Raw genomic sequence first — 19,954 nt, 5'->3', positions numbered from 1 at the left:
TATTGGACTGTTGATTGCTAGAACCATGTTGCCTAGTCGGACGAGTCTCGTTTCAAATTCTATCGAGCGGATGTACGGGTATGGAGACAACCTCATGAATCTATGGACCCTGAATGTCAGCAGGGGACTGTTCGAGCTGGTGGAGGCTCTGTAATGATCCGGGGCGTGTGCAGTTTGAGTAATATGGAACCCCTGATACATCTAGATACGACTGTGGCAGATGACACGTACGTAAGCATCCTGTCTGATCACCTACATCCATTCATGTCCATTGTGCATTACGAAGGAATTGGGCAATTCCAGCAGGACAATGCGACACTCACTCGTCCAGAATTCCTACAGAGAGGCTTCAGGAACACTCTTCTGAGTTTAAAAACTTCCGCTGGCCACCAAACTTCCCAGACATGAAAATTATTGAGCGTGTCTGGGATGTCTTGCAAAGTGCTGTTCAGGAAAGATCTCCACCCCTCGTACTCTTACGGATTCATGGACATCCCTGCAGGATTCATGGTGTCAGTTCCCTCCAGCACTACTTCAAACATTTGTCGAGTCCATGTCACGTCGTGTTGTGACACTTCTGCGAGCTCGCGGGGGCCCTACGCGATATTAGGCAGGTGTACAAGTTTCTTTGGCTCTCTAATGTATGACAACTGTCGTTTGCTACAAAAATCAACATGCCCTTAGCTGCGCAATTTTACCACATATATGTGGCTCTAACTTATTACACTATCGTAATCGATTTTAAATGTTACTGAACTGTCTGTTTCCATAGCACACCCTTATGCGTCATACTCATTTGAAAATGATTAATTGTCTGACATCAGCTGCTTGTAGGTAGTTTTTATTTTACCTAACTACTTTCGGACGTTGCCTATCATCAGTAGTATGTGTACTGGAAAAGATGCGTATTTCTTATGTATACAATTTACAGTGAATATTGTAGTGTTTGATGCTTATGTGATTTTTCCATTCATTGTAATTTGAGTAGCCATTCCTCTTCAGTCAATAGGTATCATACATACCTCCAAGTTTTATTTTTTTCTCGGGTACTTACGCAGCTGAACCTTTGCGGCCACTCACTTGTTCGTTCTTCCGCCGAGCACCATGAGGTAACAACACTAATTGAAAAAACGGCCTCTGCAACTCTGCAGCATAACTCGGCAAAATAAAGTTAGAGACATATATTTTTCTAATTAAATGCATTTTCACATTCAAAACTAACTCCGTCCGAACAGGACTCGAAAGACCTAACGGTATCGGCCAACCACCGTCTCATCCTCAGGCTACAGGCGTCGCTGGTTGTGGATATGGAGGAGCATGTGGTCAGTACACCCCTCTCCTGGACGTTGTCAGCCTTTTGTGACCGGAGCCACTGTTTCTCAATCAAGTAACTCCTCATTTGGTTTCACAAAGGCTGAATGCACCCCACTTGCCAAATGCGCTCAGCACACTTGGACAGTTACCCATCAAAGTGCTAACTAAGCCCGATATCGCTTAACTTCAGTGATCTGGCGGGAACCGTTGTTTCCCCTGCGGCTAGACCGTTGGCTATTACATGCTTCAGACCTGTATCAAAACTGTACAGAAATCCGTCAGTTAATAGTAAACAACAAATTAACATTAGGAGATATTCGTAAGTTTAAACTCTTCGGTATCACCTATGAAATCGATGCCTACTTTGTATATGTCAGGTGAAGTGTGGTTATATATAAGTGTGTGTGTATACTTGATTACCAGGCTTGAATCGATAAAGGGTTAATCAAGATGAGTAGGGTATAGAGTTTGATGAATCTGAGGATGAAGAGGACTCTTTCATGAAAAGAGATAAAAGTGAACAAAGTACATCAGAAGAAGGAACTGTGCCTCTTTGCTCGAATTCGGCAGAGAAACGTGATCTGGAAACATACAAATGAGAAAAATAAGTGTGTTATTAAAAGAATTATTGTTTTCTACTAGATATTTTAATTAAAAAACTGATGTGCCTGTCTCAGTTTTCAGATGGGTGACACTCCTAGTAACCTTCAATCTAAGATTACTGTCAGAAGCTCAGAAGTCGTCTGAATATTTTTCCAGATACTTTCTTGGTTCACTTTCTGAGAATATGTCTCAGGTTACATATATTAGGCACGTCAGTGAAAGAGGAAAATTACTTCATTCTACTGTAGATGAAATGCACAAGTTTTGGGAAGACAGTCTTGTTGCAGCACTTTCAGGTGTACCACGGTGAAGAATGTGCCGGGAGAGGAAAACTAGATACCCACTAATTGCAGATAATGTTTCAAGTGATAGGCATTACATCCTCAAAAATTATCTGAAATTATTTGACGACTGAAAATTGTTGATAGTTTTGGTACCAAGTTTGAAGCTTGACCTACCTTGAAATCTACAGCAAATATGGACAACATTTGTAATGTTTATGACTGCTTTTTTGGTAAAAAAGTAACACGAAAACATATAGTTGCATGTATAATTATCCTAGTTAAGTCCAGAGGTATCATATATCATACCATCTACAAAAACTTCACAATGATTTCAAAAACATTTTGAGTTTGTTCACTATTAACCAGCATCAAAGCAAAGTAATTAACACAAATGTAGCTCTCCTGCACTTTTAATATTTGCTCGGGAATGAAGAGGTTATACGCAATGTGCTCTGGAGAATGTCAGTGACAATATTTCGTAATAGTCATGTAATAATACGCGATTATATGGTTCATGTATACCTTTATGGAGTCAGCATAAGGATTTTTTTACGTAAATATGCACAGCCGTCACTGACAGTTGCTATACATGCAGAGATTATCTTTGCTCTACATCATACAATACATATAATAGTACTTTCAATTTGTATAAATTTGTTTAAATTCCAATTAGAAGTAGTATTATATATATTCAGCTCAAAAATATTAGATACTTCGGACGTGTTTTTGCTCCAAAAGACGTAATCAGTGGAATCTGTGTAAAACCGTGGCATCAGCTATTTCTCAAGCACGTTCAGGTAAATGTGTCTTAAAAAATTTGGCTCAATGAAGGAAAATGGGCTGTACAATATTTATACTGGCACTGCACAAAATACGTTAAGTTTCAGTGAATTAAATGAACTAGCGTTAACTGGCAGCCGGATAATCATATTGATCTCCTGGCTGTTTCATAGCACATCCTAACCGAAACGGCACAATCAGAACCCATTGGTCATTCTAATGGGCAGCTGACAAGAAAACTTGCATCTTACCTCAGGATTTACCAGCTGACTACAGAAGGAATAAGCAGGGCAAAGTGTGATGTCCTGCAAAAGGTTCTAAACGATAACGACATTGAAGTCGCTGCCATTCAGGAAACACACACGTAGAACGAGGAACAACTAAGGAAAGAGATAAAATATACGGCTATGACTTAGCTGGTGCCACATACCACCACGCTTATGATGTGGCAACTTATATGAGATCCAATATCGAAAATGTTCAATTGTATTCAACATCTACCAACAACAACATACACGAAGGGGTTATTCAAATCGAAGGATATACCATAAGTAACACATATAAATCTCCTGCAGTCTCATGGCCTCCACTATTCCTACCACTACTGCAACATCCATCTATCTATGTAGGCAACTACAACAGTCATCACACCCAATGGAAATACAAAGTGAACGACGACAGTGGTGAGGCACTTGCAAACTGGGCGGATGAAAACAATATGTACTTCGTATTTGACCCAAATGATAGATATTCATTCTATTCGGCAGCATGGAGACGAGGATATATTTCGGACCTATGTTTCGTGACCACAGACAAGGAAAAAATACCGCTGAGAATCTCCTGCGATATTTTACCAGACTTCCCACACAGCCAACATCGACCCGCCCTCATAGAGATTGGAATAACTATTCCCCTGGTTACTTCCTTTCCTCACCCGCGGTGGAATTTCCAGAAAGCAACTGGGAAATTTTTTCTAACAACCTGCATGTGTGCCTGGGATAGATACCTCCTAAAGAACTACAAGAGATTTGTTGGAGCGGTTATAAGCTCCGCAAAAAAGGCAATACCTAGAGGATAACGTAAAGAATACATTCCAGGATGGAACAATTAATGTGAAAATCAATACCAGGCATTCCTTAAGAGCAACGACCAGGAAATGGCTGACGACCTACTACACAATCTTGATGCGGCTCAACGAGAACGATGGATGGAAACCGTTCAAGAACTAGACTTCAAAACGTCTAGTAGAAAGCCATGGTCCCTTTTAAGAAAACTAAATGATGGCAATAAGAGCGTCCACAAAGAAACACCGATACATTTAAACAAGATTGCCTCCCATATAATATCAACCTCTAAAACTCCGCGAGACAGAGCTCACACATCTCAGATTAAGCGTGAGCTCACAACATTAAAATCTCTCTGCGATGACCAGACGGAATTTTTCCGTCCATTCTCGGCAGAAGACATAACCAGCGCTCTGAAAGACGTAAAACTGGGAAAAACGCCTGGATTTGATTGAGTCCATCCGGAGTTTCTTCTGAGCTGCGGGAAATATGCGAAAAGATGGTTAACAGAATTCTTTACAGATATTTTAACTCATGGCATATTCCCTCAGCAAGTGAAACGATCAAAGATCGTTGCTCTCCTAAAGTCAGGGAAGGCGAGTACCGAACCAAGGAGCTACCGACCAGTCGCATTATTGAGCTCTGTCTATAAATTCCTGGAAAGACTTGTCTATAACAGCAGTGACACCAAAGTTCTGGAGTAAGTTCCCTTGGAGCAAGCCGGGTTCCGCCCTGCGCGCAACTGTACAGACCAGGTCATGCCACTAACTACGTACATAGAGGCTGGGTACCAAAGAAAATTAAAAACATCAGCTGTTTTCATAGATCTGTCTGCTGCCTACGACACTGTCTGGAGACGGCCTAGTGTACAATTTCCTGAAAACAATCCCTTCCCTGATAACTACCAGACTTATAGGTGCCATGCTTGCTGCCAGAACATTCCAAGTAGTAACAGGAGGACAGATAAGCGTACAAAGAACCCTGAACAACGGCCTACCGCAGGGCTCCGTGTTGGCTCCACTACTGTTCAGCTTGTATATTGCCGATATGCCATCCGCATCTTCCAGGAAGTTTGGGTACGCAGACGATTGGGTTTTGGCAACACAACACAAGAACTATGAGGTCATGGAAAGAACCTTAAGTACATACTTACGTAAATCGAGATTACAGCCAAATCCTACAAAAACCGAAACTACATGTTTCCATCTCAGTAATAAATTAGCAAGCAAACAACTTGATGGTCGTCTCGAGGGAAATCGGCTCCGATCTAATGAGCATCCAAAGTACCTTGGAGTCACTTTGGATAGAGCGCTCATTTATAAACGACATGTGGAAAATACTACAGCCAAACTAAATACGAGGAATAATATTCTCCAGAGGCTGTGCGGCTCTATTTGGGACTCCTCGGCTGACACGCTACACACTTCGGCACTCGGATTGGACTACTCGGTCGCGGAGTACTGCGCTCCGGTCAGGAGGAACAGTGTTACAAAAAAAAATAAAAAATCGACTTGCAGCGGAATAGCACGATGCGAATTGACAGCGGAACCATGAGATCAAAAATAAAAAAATAAAGTGCGTTAAATCTTATGGGACTTAACTGCTAAGGTCATCAGTCCCTAAGCTTACACGCTACTTAACCTAAATTATCCTAAGGAGAAACACATACACCCACGCCCTAGGGATGACTCGAACCTTCACCGGGATCAGCCGCACAGTACATGACTGGAGCGCCCTAGACCGCTCGGCTAATCCCGCGTGGCCATGAGATCAACCCCAACACATTGGCTGCCAATTCTGAGCGACATACCACCTGCGGACCTACGTCAGAAGAACGCTCTTCACCGGGAATATAGGAAGATAATGAACAATGCCCAGCTCCCTATACACTGCGATATGCCTGGCCTGGAAAGAAACAGACTTCGGTCTAGACATCCAACAATGATTACAGCCAAGGAATTGCAAAGTGTAAACGTTAATGCAATAAAGACCTGGAGGTAACAATGGCAAGAGGTGTACCCTGAACATTTTCAAGCCCTCCCCTGCATCACTGAGAGACCGCCCGGATATGAATTAACACGTAAAATATGGACATCCCTTGACAGAATACGCACAAATCACAGAAGATGTGCAAATACTCTTTACAAATGGGGAAAAAGACCAACTCTCAAGTGTGACTGCGGAGCCAACAGACAGACCATCCGCCGCATCGTCCAAGAGTGCGACAGAAGAGCATACAGTGGCAAGTTCAGTGATTTTCTGATGGCAACAGACGCCACAAAAGACTTTATAGATAATTTAGATGTTTGTATTTAACTGTATTGACCATATATAATCTTTGTTTGTATTTAATTGTATTGCCCTCTATCTGTATGTTTTATACTTCTTATATAGCATATTTTATTGTATTTTTTATGTGTAACTTTGTAAGAAGTATAAAATTATGTGCATTGCCATACACTAAATACATAAATAAATAATTCAGTGAGGCACTCGGATTCTCAGTTACACACGATGGCTTTTCTGTACTCCATGTTGTGGTTGGCAGGAGAGCCAACACCGGGTTACTAGAGGAGGCCGAAAGGCACGCGTTTTAGCTCACGCAGGCTGGCGTGAGGTTTGGAACAGGACAAGGAAATTAGAATTTAGAAAAACGGACGTAGCTGCTGGAATACTTAACTTTAATCCATTAATGGTGAACGTCGCTCTTGACGGTACATTATTCACAGTATCAATAGTAACTGGTAATGGCGGCTTGCTAGGTCGTAGCAAATGACGTAGCTGAAGGCTATGCTAACTATCGTCTCGGCAAATGAGAGCGTATTTTGTCAGTGAACCATCGCTAGCAAAGTCGGTTGTACAACTGGGGCGAGTGCTAGGAAGTCTCTCTAGACCTGCCGTGTGGCGGCGCTCGGTCTGCAATCACTGATAGTGGCGACACGCGGGTCCGACGTATACTAACGGACCGCGGCCGATTTAAAGGCTACCACCTAGCAAGTGTGGTGTCTGGCGGTGACACCACACGCCATATTCAAGTGTTGTGTCTATTAAACTTACCACTTAGTGATAAAGTTGCTTCATCACTAAAACTGAGACGTGCAGCAAATGTTTCTTTCTCCATGGCTTCACCACTGCTGTAGCGTAATTCGTACAATTGTGATAGTATTCCTGTTTCAGATGCAGTAACGTTTGAATTATCTAATGTTTCATATTCTGTTTCACGTCAAAAACCCGCCAAATCGTTGTCTGTGGTATTTGTTGCTCCCTAGTGGCTTCTTACGTCGATTTCGATTGACTATGTTCACATGAAAGGCAGATTAATCCAACGCTTGTTGCTGACACACGTTTTTTGAAACTGCCTATGTCATCTGCGAATGTTGACAAAATGTGAAGGTGCCTGATTTTATCTCTGACGGAATATTTTCTGCACTGTGATCTCTATAAGTCTTTTTTTTCTGCATCAAAAAAATGGTTCAAATGGCTCTGAGCACTATGCGACTTAACTTCTGAGGTCATCAGTCGCCTAGAACTTAGAACTAATTAAACCTAACTAACCTAAGGACATCACACACATCCATGCCCGAGACAGGCTTCGAACCTGCGACAGTAGCGGTCACTCGGCTCCAGACTGTAGCGCCCAGAACCGCACGGCCACTCCGGCCGGCCATTTCTGTATCCCTATTCATTAAATAGCTACAGCCGTTTTGTAACTCCTGTGTTCATTTTGAGTTGCCCAGTATATCCTCGAAAATAATAAGAATTCTACTGCTAGCATGTGTATCTATTTGGATTTTAACAGAGTAAAGTGAATAACATGCTCGTCTTTTATACCAGTGTACTCATCTGGGTTCAAATGGTTCAAATGGCTCTGAGCACTATGGGACTTAACATCTATGGTCATCAGTCCCCTAGAACTTAGAACTACTTAAACCTAACTAACCTAAGGACATCACACAACACCCAGCCATCACGAGGCAGAGAAAATCCCTGACCCCGCCGGAAATCGAACCCGGGAACCCGGGCGTGGGAAGCGAGAAAGCTACCGCACGACCACGAGATGCGGGCACTCATCTGGGAGCCGAAGGGATATTTTCGGCTGCGCTGCGAGCTCCTTTACTGAATCTGTCTCTCATCCAAATTAAAGTGAAAGCATAGCACTGTTGCGTTGCTCCTTCAGTCTGCACGTTTGTCTTTTCATGAACTTTACGTAACGCTGACCTTCGTAGAAGCTCTTTTCTCTTGATATTTCTTCTCTTCTAGTAAATAAAAGGCTCTGTTTTTCTGCTATACTGTTGCCCGTGCAGCTGGTCTGATCAACTGACTGTAAGCCGCCAGTGCTGATTGTGGGGCAGGCTCTTGGTGTTTGCGTTACTGAAGCTCGCTGATTGCAATGCTGCCAAATTTACAGGGATTAGCGGGGAGGAGACTTCGCCCATCGGAAGTCACTTGTGGCTGTCCGTACCAGTGCGACAGATAACGAGTGAGCCCCTCTTCACTAACATTATCTCCGGATGTCAGTGTCACTGTATGGTGGATGTTCAAATGTCTCCATTCCTACGCAGCCGCTTGACGGAGATATAAAAAAAGAAACACGAATCCGCACAGTGAATATCACACAGGACTCGCATTCGGGAGAACGGTAGTTCAAACCTGCGTCCGGCCAGTCAGATTTAGGTTTTCCGTGATTTCCCTAAATCGCTCCAGGCAGTTCCCAGGATGGTTCCTCTAAAAGGAGAACATCCTTGGCACCATCCCAATCTTCCTCCCTTCCTTCCTTCCTTCCTTCCTTCTACGAGTCCGGAAACCGGCTTAAAGGGTAGCTAATAATGTTTAGACGTTTCTTCATTACTTACTAGGTTGTCCGTATCATTTTAGCAGTGGCTCCCCATCACCTTGTTAATTAAGCGCTCCGTGTCGATTCTGTACATTCGGTGCACTCTGTCCTGTGTAATTATGGAGCTCCAACTTCGCGTCGTCAAAAAAAGTTACGTAAAGGTGTGGAACCCCTTATTTCCGTGGGAAAAGAGGTAAGCTCTCATGATGCATTTTGCTCATGGAAGTGTCTCGGATTATCAGATTAATACCTGAAAAAGGAGGGTACTGATTTCGATGTTTTACGAGCCAAGGCCAGGAGACGTAATATCGTTGGTGTTCCTGTACGCAGTGACCTCGATGTCGAGGATAAAGGTTGAATGCCTGAAGGAGAAAGAAGGAAGCTTGAAATTTAATGTCCGATCGACACCGAGGGAAAGGGGATGGAAGTCGGCGGTGGCCTTTCTGAAGGAACTTTTACCTCAAGTGCTTTAAGGTTTTACAGTTTCTTTAGCTCTAGATTGCCAGAGAGCAATTTACATTGTATTTAAGATAAAAAGGACCAAGCAGTTACATTGAAGAGAACTGATAATTCGATCATTCAATCTCCTTTCAAGCCACCAGTGCAGTTATAGGACACATTAACTTGTCGGAAAATGGCCTTGTTAATCATGGAACTATTATTCCATAGTTATCTCTCCAGCAAGAGAAGTCACCATTGTGAATTACACTCTGACTAGAGCGTCACTACAGCATTTACAAAGAACTTGTTTTCAAATTGATATTAGAGTGGCTTGAGCATGGTAAAAAGTTTAAAACTATGTGATACGTCATAACGTCTTGCACAAATACTTATCTGAAACATCTTGTACGTAAATTTACGTAGCAGAAGACGCTGTTCCTATGATGTGGTTCTCAGCTTTTACATGGTGTGTACGTTATGCATCATTATACGTGCAAAATTAAATTAATGATGGAATATGCGTCAGCACTAGACAGTATAGTCCCAAATAAAATGTTATGGTCAAAAACTGCGGTACATTACGTTAAAACAGCTGATAGCCGTTGTCAGCATACCGAACTACGGACATAAATAAAACAAGTTACTGCGTTAGTCACTTATTTATTTCGAGAAATACATAAGTAACTAAGTCAGTAGACTGTTTTAGTTACATTTATTAGCACTCACAGCACACATGATGTCATCCTTTTTCACCCGAGACACAGAGACATTAATACTTCGTAATGGCGTAAGAAGTCTGAAAGAGCGAGGTAAACCGTATGAGGTATACTGAGGGAAAATACGTCGCAAAATAGTGTAAAATTACATATAAAAACTGTGTCCTTGATGTTTTCCAAACATAGTGAATATTCCATGAGATTTAGGGACTGCAGCCGGATGACATCGACATCTTGCCATGGTATGTCGGCTAACTACGAGAAATACGTGAGTCTCACACTGAAGATTGCTGATACACGCTGCTAAATTTATACCAGAAATTGTCGGGATGGCGCATGATCATAAATCATGACTGCACGAACTATCTTTGTCGAGTTTAGCGCCCTCCGTAAAATCCTGCTCCTTCTAAAGCACGCAGGTACATACATATTCGTGATACTGCTCGCCGTCTGCCGAATTGCTGGGCAACGGAATTAAAATTCACAATTGAAATCAATTAAATTAACTTTTCTTTTTTTTGAGAAAATTAAGGAAACACCAGGATCTTTGTTTACCCAAGTTGAAAGCTACCATCACGATTAAGAAGGTCTTCCACAAATGTATTTCCAAGTATCCGTTAATAACTGAATCCCAGAAAGATCTTTTCGTACCCGAGATTTTCGTGGGAGAATAATCCATGGAACGTCCCATGGAAACACAACGCTCAGTTGGATTCACTTATTGGGATCGCACACTTTTCACTTTAATTGTAAAATGTTTTTAGATGCGGTGCGTTTAAGGTCAGGACATTTGCGCATTGATTCTTCAGTCATTATTTCCTGGTTCATGCAGTAGGTATGCTACATGCATGAGTATGTACAAAGAGAAAAGCTATATTTACAGGGTGGACAAAAGAAGTGGGCAAGAAAATAAACTGTGCAACAGAATTGAAGTATCACTTTTTCGAAAGGACATAATTGTCTCACATTGCGATGCATAAGTTTAAAATCTGACTCACAGGTGGCTACATCCTTCCTCTGTAATGCTGCATAAGCGAGGCAGCCTGCGACGTCGCCCTCGGACTACCTCTGTCGCTTCAAACATCAAGGTTTCGACACATGCGGAAAAAAGGCCAGAGTTGAGAAATTCATGTGACGTGTACAGTGGATTAAAGACATCACATCGGAACCAAATTTCACCACAATTCTGCACAACACCGTTGTGGCTATATCACACGATGGGAAGGTCGTCACAGCCCCTCTTACTCACACTGCAACTCTTCTTTTGATGCCTCTACAATGGAGGTCAGAACCACGACGCTCAGCGTTGATATCACACGGTTTTCGTAGTATTGGTCGAGGAAAACATTTCAGACGCACCAACGGCACCAAAAGACCTCAGGGCGTGTCATAAAGAGCGCCAATGAACTCAACCCTTTAATTGGGACGATGATTCCCACATATTTCGTGGTCGAAAACGATAGTTCGCAGTGCGATGAGCAACAGGAAGTGTTCTTGACAATCTTTGACACTGCTGACAACTCTTGGTCAACTTTACCCTTCTTGATGGACATCACAGGGGTATAACCACACTGAACGACATCTAGGCCCTTTCTAGTGCAGTGCTACCGCTGTTTTTGCACTTCTCTACAGGGTGAAAACAGTAGGGACCGTTCAAACTCATTCAACAAAATCTGAACGTGAGCCGAAGCAGCAAAGGTGCTTAGGCTTTTTCAGTGCTCCCATTTCATGCGCTGTGACGTGATCACAGATGGCTGTGACATTGACCTATGTGTGGACCAAACTGCAAACGGACACTCTAAGGCCCCCCAGCTCGGCAATACGCTCGGTGCTGTCTGCCCACATTTATTGATAATTTTAGGAATGTTATTTTAAAAAGAAAACCTGCGAAGTAGTATTAGGCACCTGCAGGGAGACAATTGGCATCGGAGGTGAGTCGCGGTTGCCTACGTGTGTGGAAATCAACGTCCCAAGAAAAAGGGTGGTTTCATGGACGCTTTATATGTCATCCACTGAGGTATTTGCGTGTCAGGTCTTAGGGGTGGTGTGTCTGGAATGGTGGTGAAATGTTGCCGCGCGGGATTAGCCGAGCTGCAGTCATGGACTGTGCGGCTGGTGCCGGCGGAGGTTCGAGTCCTCCCTCGGGCATGGGTGTGTGTGTTTGTCCTTAGGATAATTTAGGTTAAGTAGTGTGTAAAAGTCGCATAAGATTTCACACACATTTGAACATTTGGTGAAATATTGGTTAGAGAGGCTGTAACGACCTTCATTCCTCTGGCACGTCCACGGTGGCGTTGGACAGAATTTTGGTGAAATTCGGTGCCATTGTGACATCATTAACCCACTTCACACGCCACGTGTACTTCAGAGCTCTGTCCTCTCTCTCGCAGATGTCGACATCTTGATGTCAGAAGCGTCGTCGAGCCCGATGGCGACGTCGCAGGCTGTCTCGCTTTGGCAGCACTACAGAGCAACGTTGTAGACACAAAACAGCCAAATTTCAAACGTATGCGTGGCAATGGGAGAAAATTAAGGGGTTTCGAAGAAGTGATCCTTAAATTCTGTTGTGGAGTGTATTTCATGCGCCTTAAGATAGACAGCCCAACTTGCATCATCTGCACGCAGATGATGAAAGTTGAGTTGCCTGTCGTATGGTGCATGCCGATTTTCCGGTACAGTTTCGTTTTGCCCACCCCATATTCAGAATATTTTACAATTCCTGTTACAGATTTCTAGTGGTTCTAGAGGGGGATTAGTAGATAAAGCTTCGATAAGGAAGGAATGTCCCCAAATGTACTGTATGGACGAAGTTTGAAGACTGCGTCACTGTCAAATCAGTCACTTCACAATCTGCAAATAGTAGAGACAATGAGCTCTGACCGGTGTGCTCTACAGGAACTGGTCCACTTGGCGTCCCAGCTGGTCGTGGCTCAAGGTGTATTTGCGATGCATGCTTTTGTACACAATGTCGACATATCCTGGTGCCCGTCTACGGAGCACCGCAGTCAATCCACCTGGCTGAAAACGTACCAGTTTTTCGCAGCCATTGTCGTACTCGGACGAAAATGGTATGCGATCGACTGAGGCGGTCGACAAAATGTTCTCGATACATGCGTTGTGCAGCTCTGCCATTATGTATCGTGAGATTTATAAGTAATCCGATCTTGAAACTTATTTTATATCCAAACTCAAGATGGTACATCTCTGTCCATGATTTCTTACCAAAGTTTTATCTCTTAAGTTCCTTCTTCAATCCCTAGGAGCCTGTAACAGGAATTTTGAAATATCCTGCAATTACCAGCGACCCGCCGAGCTGCAATTGGTTAGTAGTAGCTATCTATGGCCAGAGGGCTTGTTTGTGATACACACAAACCTTCTTTGTGAATCACTCATCTACAAGTGAAATTGAATCAAAACCCCCTAGTAGTTCCTGAGACTGGCCAGCGTTAGCAAAAAAGCACTCCGTCTTCAGGCCACAAGTGGCCCATCGGGACCGTCCGACCGCCATGTCACCCTTAGTTGAGGAAGCGAATAGGAGGGGCGTGTGGTCAGCACACCGCTCTCCCGGTCGTTTAGATGGTTTTCTTTGACCGGAGCCGCTACCAATCGGTCGAGTAGCTCCTCAATTGGCATCACGAGGCTGAGTGCACCCCGAAAAATGGCAATAGCACATGGCGGCTGGATGATCACCCATCTAAGCGCCGGCCACGCCCGACAGCGCTTAACTTCGATGATCTCACGGGAACCGGTGTATCCACTGCGGCAAGGCCGTTGCCCGGCGTTAACAACCAGACAGAAAAATACGGCGATGCACATAAGTTTATAATATGTATATAGAGTGTCCCAGGAGCAATGGTTAATATTCAGGGATATGACAGGTGCGACCATTGGAAGCAAACATGTCAAATAAACATGGGCTCTAAAATGCATAGCTTAAGAGCTGCGGGCACTTGTTCAGCAGAGGAAACGTGTTTCACAGTAGCGAAGCTCAAGAAGTCTTTAAAAGTCTTAATTTATGCATTTAAAATCATATGTTTACCAGACTTTTTTGGTTCAAATGCCGTATCCCTCAAGTTGACCATTCCTCCTCAAACACGCCTGTATAATGATCGCAGTTTGTGTGTGTGTGTGTGTGTGTGTGTGTGTGTGTGTGTTTCCGTGCTTGAGTGGAAGTTCTGAAGTGAGTTTTGTGGTAATCGGTTTGTTTTATATCTTGAAGTATGCTGATCGTACATCTTCAATGAATGCCCTTACGCAAAGAAACAGTGTTGTGAAAGATATTTTATTTACTTATTTGCTTATAGGCTTATTTAGTCTAAACATATTATGAGCTTAAGGCCCTTTCTTAAATCTAACCAGGACCAACACACACCAAATATATTATAAAACATTTATAATAATAATAATAATAATAATTTTTTTTTATTTATGAATTTGGCCAGCTATGGACCGCATACAGTTTAAGACTTATGGTGTTTCTTTTTCTTCCGTTCTTCCCTCTTCATTTTCTCGCCAACTGCTCGTCTCTGCTCGTCTGTCCACACTCTCTTGGGTCGGGGTTTTGGCTCATCTCCTTCATAGCTTGCGTTTTCTATCAGTAGCCTGAAGTGATTCCTGTTATGTATTATTTCTTCTGCAACACCTATTTTGTTGGCGTCTTTGTTTACTGCTTCTATCCATCCTACAGTGTTTTTTTTTTTCAGCTTACTAACGTAATTAAAAATTTTCTTTGTAATCCGTGTTTCTTCCATTCTTTTTAAATGTCCATAAAATTTTAGGCGTCTCTTCCTCATTGTATCTGTGATATTTTCTGTATTTTTGTATAAGTCTTCATTTCTTCTTTTAATCCACCTATTTTTTTCTCAGGACCTAGAATTTTTCTTAGTATTTTGGCTTTCTTTTTTCTAGTTCTCTTAATTCGCCTTTTTTATTCAATGTTAGGTACTCTGATCCATACGTTGCTTTTGTCCTAATAGAAAAGTTTATGAAAACAAAGTATGGAAAAATTAAGAGTTGATAGATTCAAATACCTGGGGGAGTGGATCCAAGCCAATGGACTGGATAACAAAACAAATAAAGAAAGAATAAAAAGGTTAGAAGTTGCATATAAATTAACACAAAACTACTACATTAAGAAATCAATAATAATAATAATAATAATAATAACAAAGGGCATTAAGAAAGGTATAGATTAGTTTAGCACATTTGAAGCCATGTTTAGTGTTGTCGTAAGCGAAGAGGAGAAAATTGAAATGACAGTGACAATGGCTGCTAGCATGTTAGGAAAGCACATAATTTAAACAAAGAACTCTGTAGCCAATGGAAAGGGAAAAGTTGTAAGAGAAGGTAGGGAGGGGGGGGGGGCGTAGGTTGACCAGCGTGATCTGCAGAAAAGTATAAAGAAGAGAGAGTTTTTGTGATACAAGGTGGACTATTAGCTGTCTTTTGAATTATGAAGGGAATTTAATTTCTCTCATATTTTGCGGAAGATTATTCCAGAGTCAGGTTTCTGATACAGGAAATAATTTAGAGAACGTGTCAGTATTACGTAATGATACGGAGAGCGTTTTACTTTGTTGAAAACTAATACCAGAATCCCTGGAGGGATGACGGTGCTCTATTAGCGAGTAATTATTGATGAAATTCGGAGAACTGGCATTAAAGGCCGACTGTAGATCGATCCTGCTGCCACCAACGTACATTTCACGTAAGCACCACAAAGATAAGATGAGGGAAATAAGGGCTCGTGCAGAGGCTTATAGACAGCCGCTTTTCCATCGCTCTGTAAGCGAGTGGAACAGGTACGGAAATGACACCTCCATTAAATTAGGTGGGTGAATTTACACTCCTGGAAATTGAAATAAGAACACCGTGAATTCATTGTCCCAGGAAGGGGAAACTTTATTGACACATTCCTGGGGTCAGATACATCACATGATCACACTGACAGAACCACGGGCACATAGACACAGGCAACAGAGCATGCACAATGTCGGCACTAGTACAGTGTATATCCACCTTTCGCAGCAATACAGGCTGCTATTCTCCCATGGAGACGATCGTAGAGATGCTGGATGTAGTCCTGTGGAACGGCTTGCCATGCCATTTCCACCTGGCGCCTCAGTTGGACCAGCGTTCGTGCTGGACGTGCAGACCGCGTGAGACGACGCTTCATCCAGTCTCAAACATGCTCAATGGGGGACAGATCCGGAGATCTTGCTGGCCAGGGTAGTTGATTTACACCTTCTAGAGCTCGTTGGGTGGCACGGGATACATGCGGACGTGCATTGTCCTATTAGAACAGCAAGTTCCCTTGCCGGTCTAGGAATGGTAGAACGATGGGTTCGATGACGGTTTGGATGTACCGTGCACTATTCAGTGTCCCCTCGACGATCACCAGTGGTGTACGGCCAGTGTAGGAGATCGCTCCCCACACCATGATGCCGGGTGTTGGTCCTGTGTGCCTCGGTCGTATGCAGTCCTGATTGTGGCGCTCACCTGCACGGCGCCAAACACGCATACGACCATCATTGGCTCCAAGGGAGAAGCGACTCTCATCGCTGAAGACGACACGTCTCCATTCGTCCCTCCATTCACGCCTGTCGCGACACTACTGGAGGCGGGCTGCACGATGTTGGGGCGTGAGCGGAAGACGGCCTAACGGTGTGCGGGACCGTAGCCCAGCTTCATGGAGACGGTTGCGAATGGTCCTCGCCGATACCCCAGGAGCAACAGTGTCCCTAATTTGCTGGGAAGTGGCGGTGCGGTCCCCTACGGCACTGCGTAGGATCCTACGGTCTTGGCGTGCATCCGTGCGTCGCTGCGGTCCGGTCCCAAGTCGACGGGCACATGCACCTTCCGCCGACCACTGGCGACAACATCGATGTACTGTGGAGACCTCACGTCCCACGTGTTGAGCAATTCGGCTGTACGTCCACCCGGCCTCCCGCATGCCCACTATACGCCCTCGCTCAAAGTCCGTCAACTGCACACACGGTTCACGTCCACGCTGTCGCGGCATGCTACCAGTGTTAAAGACTGCGATGGAGCTCCGCATGCCACGGCAAACCGGCTGACACTGACGGCGGCGGTGCACAAATGCTGCGCAGCTAGCGCCATTCGACGGCCAACACCGCGGTTCCTGGTGTGTCCGCTGTGCCGTGCGTGTGATCATTGCTTGTACAGCCCTCTCGCAGTGTCCGGAGCAAGTATGGTGGGTCTGACACACCGGTGTCAATGTGTTCTTTTTTCCATTTCCAGGAGTGTAGATTATTAAATAGAGTTATATTTTGGTCTCCTTTTAGATTTTGGGCTCTAATTTTTTATCCTTTTTAGAGCTGTTTATACCTACCGTCCGCCATGGATCGTACGGTGTCTAGATGTAGATATAGTGTACGTGTCAAACGTATCGGCAATTCTAGCAGGTGCGAGCTCTCATACGAAAGTCCTTGAAAAATACGATCACTATGAAGAGTATTAGTAACTCTACAAGTTTTTTTTCATCTCGAAACGGAATACTTTGTATCCTAAAATGCAGACTTTCACGGCCGGAAATGTAATGTCCATTATAATTATCCGGGCTGTTATGCCGTGGTCGGTTGATGAATTCTGTGTCAATTCCCAACGTTTCGTCCCCGTCTGCGGAGGATATCTTCAAGGGGGTCTGTAGCTCGATGGAGTGTTGTGGGTTGGCAGGAGAGCCAACATCTTAATAATAGAGGAAGCCGAAAGGCACGCGTTTTAGCTCACGCAGGCTGGCGTGAGGTCTGGAACAGGACAAGGAAATTAGAATTTAGAAAAACGGACGTAGCTGCTGGAATACTTAACTTTAATCCATTAATGGTGAACGTCGGTCTGACGGTAGATGCATCACAAGATCAATAGTAACTGATAATGGCGCCTTGCTAGGTCGTAGCAAATGACGTAGCTGAAGGCTATGCTAACTATCGTCTCGGCAAATCAGAGCGTATTTTGTCAGTGAACCATCGCTAGCAAAGTCGGTTGTACAACTGGGGCGAGTGCTAGGAAGTCTCTCTAGACCTGCCGTGTGGCGGCGCTCGGTCTGCAATCACTGATAGTGGCGACACGCGGGTCCGACGTATACTAACGGACCGCGGCCGATTTAAAGGCTACCACCTAGCAAGTGTGGTGTCTGGCGGTGACACCACAGAATGTCCAACACACACACTGGCTCGCTACTGACTGCCGCTAAATTCCGTGTCCACGCGCTCCCGCGACGAGGCGTGACGTCACGTGTTTTGAAAACGTCAGTGCAATTGGCCGTTGTCCGTTGCCGTCGATCGCCGTTGCCATCACCCAGTAGTTGACGGGTGGTACACATCTTCTTCAACACCGGCATCCATATACCATTTAATTTCATGCCCTCCTCCTTTCGACTGAAATTATTAGGGTGTTTGGCGATTTCGATTGCCTACCTGTAGAGCCTTTCGTAATACCCCCTTGTGGCCGCTAGTACTTGCGTCTCCTCGAAACGAATATGGTGGTTACCTGGCTGGAAAGCATGCTCCGCAACAGCTGATCGTTCCGTTTCTCCTCTTCTGCAATTGCCCTTATGCTCTTCCAAACGTTTTGAAACAGTTCTTTTAGTAGTACCCAAATAAACATCTCCACAGCTGCATGGGATCCTATACACTCCAGCTTTTTCCAATGGTTTGCGAGCGTCCTTGGAAGGCTTAAGGTATATTCCTGTATCTTCCTGGTGGGCTTGTAAATTACTGCAATATTCCGCTTCGTCAAGATCCTCCCTATTCTTTCCGTTAGATTTTTAACAAACGGCAGGAAAACCTTAGATTTTGCAGTAGCCTGTACGTCACTATGATTTCTGCGTGGCTGTCTTCAACCCACGTTTTATTTCGGCGGACGAATATCCGTTCTTCATCAGTGCATTGTGGAGATGTTCCATCTCAGCGTCGAGCAACTCAGGTTCACAAATATTTCTAGCTCTGTCCGCTAACGTCTTGATAACACCCCGCTTCTGTTATAGGTGGTGGTTCGAATCCCGGTGCAAATAACGGTCCGTGTGCGTGGGTTTGCGGTATACTGAGTGGCCCAAACTACCATTTTCGTTTCTAAAAACAAGCATATCGAGGAAATGTAATTTGCCGTCTACCTCCACCATTGTAAACTGAATTCTCCAGTTTATACTATTCAGATGTTCGTAGAACCGGCTTAGTTCCTCCCTGCCATGTCTCCACAGCACAAACAGGTCATCCACGTATCGGAACCACACATTTCGTTTTTGCTGGCAGTACCTTAGGCCTGTTCTTCGAATTTCTCCATAAAGAAGTTTGCAGGTTGTAATGGTACTTGAATTACGTAACCATTACGGCTGCTCACCTGAACCTCTCGATACCAGTAATATTCTACTGTGTTTCTGTAAAGTAGTTAACGTATTTATGAGACAACATTCAGATTTGATTTCATTTTCGATACATCGATATGTTTATATTGCAATGATATTATTCTTATGTGTATTCTTTCTATTGTCACTATGATCTTTTACGTACTTGTAACTCTGATTTTCGGGCGTGTAAGCGATAGTTAGTTAGTTGTTAACTTGTTAGAGAGTCGGACCTTGAGAAGGTCAAGTCTTGGACGTCATGTTGGAAAGACGCGTATTGTAGTCCGCTTATAAAATGTGAACTTTAACAGTGGCTGTGAGAAAGATGTTTTCAAGTGTGTTTTGTATTGTGAAGTGATGTTTTGTGTTTAAGTGATATTACAATTAAAAGGAAGTGTAACTTAAATTCGGAGTGCTGATTGCTTTTTTTACATCACCATTGTCCTGCAAAAGTGTAATCTTCAAGAATGGTTTGTGAAGCGCATCTACAAACTTTTGAATATAGCAGTATAAACCTAGGCCTCCTTGCATCCGAGCTTGGAATCGTAACCACCTAG

At 43.7% G+C, this 19,954-nt stretch overlaps 1 protein-coding gene across 2 annotated transcripts in view; it reads left to right on the top strand.

Annotated features, from left to right (window-relative positions):
* LOC124721690 (MAM and LDL-receptor class A domain-containing protein 1-like) overlaps positions 1-19,954 on the top strand; it is a 1,116,850-nt gene that overhangs the window by 650,121 nt on the left and 446,775 nt on the right. The window lies entirely within an intron of this gene.

This window comes from Schistocerca piceifrons, chromosome X (genome assembly GCF_021461385.2).
Source record: "Schistocerca piceifrons isolate TAMUIC-IGC-003096 chromosome X, iqSchPice1.1, whole genome shotgun sequence".
Taxonomy (NCBI): domain Eukaryota; kingdom Metazoa; phylum Arthropoda; class Insecta; order Orthoptera; family Acrididae; genus Schistocerca; species Schistocerca piceifrons.
The sequence above is the reverse complement of the archived record's forward strand: the minus strand, read 5'-3'. Positions and strand labels throughout refer to the sequence as shown.